We start from the raw sequence: 5388 nt of genomic DNA on the forward strand, positions 1-5388 counted from the left end.
CTGAACTTAAAACTCTGAACTTGATATTTGCTAATCTTATGGTTGGTAAGTATTACTTTAACATTAACCAATGCTTAGTATAATTGGTGGCTGGATCCTGGTCAGTCACGCCCTCGAAGCGGGTGTCATCCGCGGGTGGATTTTGGGGGTGTGACATCCCAAACATCCAGAGATGAGAACCATTTATTCCACAGCTCGCGTCTCAGCAAGAAACCTGAGGCATTGAACTCCTCCTTGAACTTGAGCATCAACGATAAGCCGCCTAAGTAGTGGATTTCCATTCCATAACAACCTTCATCTCTTAACAAGATGTCTAACTTTGTGAGAGTCGACAGGTCCACCATTCTTCCTATTAATGCCTTCCCGTGCAAGAACCGGAAAGCATTTACTTCCTCCGGGATCTCTATAACCTTCTTCTCCGGACCAACAACTTGGCCCGGTAAACTCGCAGACGAGTTTGCTTTACCTCCGAACAATTCAGCAAATGAAGCACCTCCTTTTGAATGTAACTGTTTGTAACCGGTTTGTATTGCTGAGTCGGTTGTGGGTACCCTTGTTTCTTCTTTGGTTCTTCTACTTCTTCCGTGATACCTGCGTTTTCTAAGGCAAACTTCGCGATGTTCACCTTGAGTTTGTTCTTCCCCATCTTGATACCGTTAAGACTTTGTTCCAGTTCCTTTATCTTTGTCACTTGTTTGAAGGATACAAATCCAAATCTGTACCCTTCTTTGTCCCTTTTCCTTGCTATATATGTCCCCACAACTTCCCCGTAGTCCCCCAAGAAACTTGAGACCTCCCATGGGGTGCATCCCATAGGAAGATTCGTGATGAAGAATTTTGTTACATTCCGATCTGATTGTTGTTGCGACTCTTCGCTTCTTAATTTCTTTTTCCAGCGTGGTAGCACGTCCTGCCATCTCTCCTCTTTTTTCCTTCCTCCAGCCATAACCTTACCTAATGTTAACTTAAAATGTTTTAATGAAGTATATATGCGGGTAAATACTATATATAAATTAATTGGCGTGATTGCGTGTGAAAAAAAATACAATATGAACAAATTTCCATGTATAAATTAACATTATTTCGTAGTAGAAACTAGTGAAAATTCATCCCCACGGAAAACTAGAAAACTAGATCACTTTTCTCTAAATTGATTCAATCCACATTCATTTCCACTTTCTTCCACTTTTCCTCCCTTAATTTCATATATGCATAGATCTTTTTTTCTTCCTAGTCGATTCTTCACAGTAGCTTCTTCTTCAATCTCCTTTTCAATTCCACTTCGATCTTTTTTTCCCAGTTTCGTTTCGTATTATAGAGAGAGGTGGGGTGTTCGTTTCCTTGTGGGGTTTGCGCCCACAAGGTGTTCGATGAAATGCTCCGAGTAAATTTTCAATGAGCCTGGGTTCAAAAAGCCTTTGAACCGTCGGGTGTGAGTCCTAGTTCCGTTTTTTCTTCTTGTTTTGGGTTGGAGACATTGCCTAAGTGTCTTGTTGAAGTTGTTCTCATTTCGCTTTTTCTTTTGGTCCATGTCGAATGGTTTTTGGCCTTTCCCCTTCAAGGGGTTCCATTGTTGCCCCGATGGGGTTGCTGGGTCTAAAGGGATCCCAAGGCTTATGACTCATATTAAACGTCACCATTTTGGTTCGAATGATAGGAAAGATAATTTGAGGCGTGCCATTGCTGAAGACCCTAATCTTTTTACCTCTGTTTGTGAAGCCCTTAGGTTGTCTGAACAATGGTTATGTTGGGAGTGCATGTGCCTTCATTCTTTCCGGCGGGGGTGTCACCATGAAGATCGGGTTGTTCGGTTTGTGCCAACGGAAGTGGGTGAAATGGGTTTTATTGTGGGTGTCCCTAGACAGTGTACTGTATCGGAGGTTTCCCCATCTGGAGGGGTATGTGTTGATGTCGCTCTACTTGACCGAGTTTTCTCTCTTCCTATTAAAATTGTTAAGAGCATCCCCTTTAGTTGCCGCATGGCGTTTTCCCAAGCCTTAACCACAGCTTTGGATAATGTGGTGGCTATGCCTGATTCGGTTGATGCATGGATTCGACTTCTGCTATTACCTCGGTGTACCTTGCGTGTATTTACCCCGGTTAGCCGCCAAGATAAGAGGTCGGGCAATAGGAAAAATGGTCAATGTCTCAGTATACAGCGGGCGTTGTCCCAATGGGGTGATCGTGAGGAGTTTGGCATTCTCATTCAGTCTTTGTTTGCTCAACCCGTGAAGGAGGGTCCAGAGGGTTTTAAGAAAATGTCTGGAAAAAAAAGCGAGGATGGGAGTTCTAATGTCAAGCAGTGTTTACGTAAGGTTGCCGATGGTCATTTTACCGCTGCAGTTAAGGTCCTTTGTTCTTCTGGGGTCGCGCCACATGATAAGAAAACTATGAAGGCTCTCGTGGATAAACACCCGTGCATGCCCCCTCCGACCATGCCCGCTTTCCTTCCGTCAGAACCTCACCTTGTAGCGGAGACCGACAGTGTGCTTGGGTGTATCAAATCCTTCCCGAAAGGGACGTCATGTGGGAGAGATGGTTTGAGGGCTCAACACCTTTTGGACACCCTTTGTAGTGAAGGGTCCGTGATTGCGGTTAGCCTACTCAGAGCGATTTCAGCTGTGGTTAACCTTTTTTTGCGGGGGGGGGGGGGTGTCCGAGGAGTTTGGCGGAGGTTGTTGCATCTGCTCCTCTTACGCCCCTTCTCGAGCCCGATAATGGGATTAGACCTATTGCAGTGGGTTCGATCTGGAGCAGAGTGGTCTCCAAGGTAGCGATGAAGGGGGTGGGGAAGGATATGGGCAAATATCTTGGTGACTTTCAGTTTGGGGTCGGGGTTCCAAACGGGGCTGAGGCGGTTCTTCATAGTGCGAACAGGCTCTTAAATGCGCACCACCGGGACGGGTCGTTGGCTATGCTTACCGTCGATTTCTCGAATGCCTTTAACCTTGTGGATAGAACTGCTCTTTTAAATGAGGTAAGGAAAATGTGTCCATCCATCTCTGCTTGGGTTGATTTTTTATACGGGCAACCAGCTAGGCTTTATGTGGGGAATGATTATATTTGGTCTTCCACGTTGGTTCAGCAAGGGGATCCTTTAGGGCCTCTTCTTTTTGCCCTTGTTTTACACCCTCTTGTTCTCCGAATCAGAGATCGTTGTAAGCTTCTTTTTCACGCCTGGTACCTGGATGATGGGACCATTATTGGAGATGCTACTCAGGTTGCCAAGGCTTTAGACATCATTAGAGTGGAGGGCCCCTCATTGGGCCTCCTTATCAACATTAAAAAAAACTTAAGTTTTTTGGCCTACACGCGACGGGACTCAGGATGGTTTATTTCCGCGGGAGATTGGTAGGCCGGTGCATGGTGTGAAACTCTTGGGTGGTGCTGTCAGTAGAGATGGGCAGTTTATTAGTGGGTTCAGGGTTGGCCCTCAAAAGAGCCAAATGTGCGGTTGAGCTGATGGGATGCCTCAAACGCCTTAAGGACCCTTAGAGCGAACTCCTCCTGCTTCGTTCGTGTATGGGGGTTGCTAAACTGCTGTTTGGGCTTAGAACGTGTCAGCCTTCTTATGTCGGCAAAGTCGTCTCTGTTTTTGACAAGGGGCTTCGGAATACGATCGAGGACATTGTTGTTTGTGGGGGTGCCTTTTTCGGGGACCTACAATGGAGGTTAGCTTCCCTCCCGACACGTTTTGGGAGGCTTGGGATTTGATCAGCTAAGGATGCCTCTTCCTACGCTGTTGTGGCTTCAAGGGCCCAATCTTGGGTTCTTCAAGACCACATCCTTCGCACCTGTGGGGGAGAGCTATTGGACTCTGATTACAAGGGTGCGTTGGACAATCTGCATAGTTCTCTTCCCGATCTTGATCTTGGCGATTTCTACATTAAAGACACTGCCCCCATTAAAGCCCAGAAAATTCTGGCGAATGCCTTATATGGCGAATCGTCAAGACAGTTGAAGAGAAGTTTGCCTTTTCCCCTCGCCAGCGAGCCGTGTTTGAGTGTTTGCGAGTCCCCCATGCTCAGGATTTCCTGTCTGTTGTTCCCATCGAAGGTTTAGGTCAATGTATGTCGGTTGTGGAATACCGGGCTATCCTCAAGTACCGTTTAATGATACCCCTTTTCCCGGCTGATGACCCGTGTCCTGTATGTCGGAAGTGTTGCTTGGATTCTTTTGGGGAGCATGCAGTACATTGCAAAGAATTACCGGGCTTCATGTATCGACATGATTTAGTTCGAGATGTGTTGTATGATGTCCTTAAGCGAGCAGGGATCTCGGAAAAAAAGGAAGCTCTGGTGAACTTCTTGACTGATCCATTAGAAGGGAGATCTACGCTACAGCACGCTGACATTCTTATTTTTGGATGGGAAGGAGGGAAACACGAGTGTGTTGATTTGACAGGTATGTCCCCCTCGTTGGGCTAAGGGATCACGGGTTTGTGGCGGGACAGGCGATAACCAAGGCAAAGGGGGGCAAAGTAGCTAAACACGAAAAAGCTTGCATCGAGAATCAGCACGTGTTCGTCCCGTTCGCTTTCGATACATTTGGCGCTCTCGCCCCTGACGCGGTGCGGTTCCTAAAGCGGGTTCAACAGGTGGTAAGTAGTAACACCGCACATGTTAAGGGGCAGAATTTTGTGTTTAGCAGGGTAGGGTTTGCTATTCAGAAAAGGAGTAGCGGCGCAGCTGATTGCTCGTCTACCTGCCATTAGTTTGTAATCGTATTAAAGTTTAACGTACGACTGATTAAGCTCTATATAGAATAATGGAGTTTAAATAGAAAAAACAATCAGGATAAAAAAAATCATAAAAATACTCAACAAACCATATGAAAAAAGAAAAAATCATTTAAATAATAATAAACAAGATAAAGTCAAGACTCGTAATTTTGTTGTTTAGATCCTGGGGTATGGTGGGGCGGGGGTTTGGGGCATGGGTTGACACGTGGCTTAGGGGGCTTCGCTGGGCTAACCCACATTGTAGACGGTATCGTGGGGCGGGGGTTTGGGGCGTGGGTTTGGTGGGCTTCGCTGGGCTGACCCAAACCGTGGGTTATCTGAATATTTTTTAAAACAACAAATTTGATTTTTTAAATATTTTTAAATAAAGAAAATTAAATAAAAAATTCCTAATGCTTATATTTTTTCTTTATCTCTTCTCTCATCTCCAAGACTTGTTGCAACTCGTCACCCTCTAGGTGATCAATGAGCTGGGATAGAAATTTCAAATCAATGGGCTGGGATAGAAATTTCAAATCATCGTTCCCATTTCTTCATGGAATGCTCTACTAACCGCTTCCCACAAATGGGTTCGGTATTGAGATTTTCCTGTTTTAATAAAAACAAAATTTAATATATTACAAAGTTATATAAAAAAGAACCATAAA

The sequence above is a fragment of the Helianthus annuus genome, chromosome 13, assembly GCF_002127325.2.
Source record: "Helianthus annuus cultivar XRQ/B chromosome 13, HanXRQr2.0-SUNRISE, whole genome shotgun sequence".
Lineage (NCBI taxonomy): Eukaryota > Viridiplantae > Streptophyta > Magnoliopsida > Asterales > Asteraceae > Helianthus > Helianthus annuus.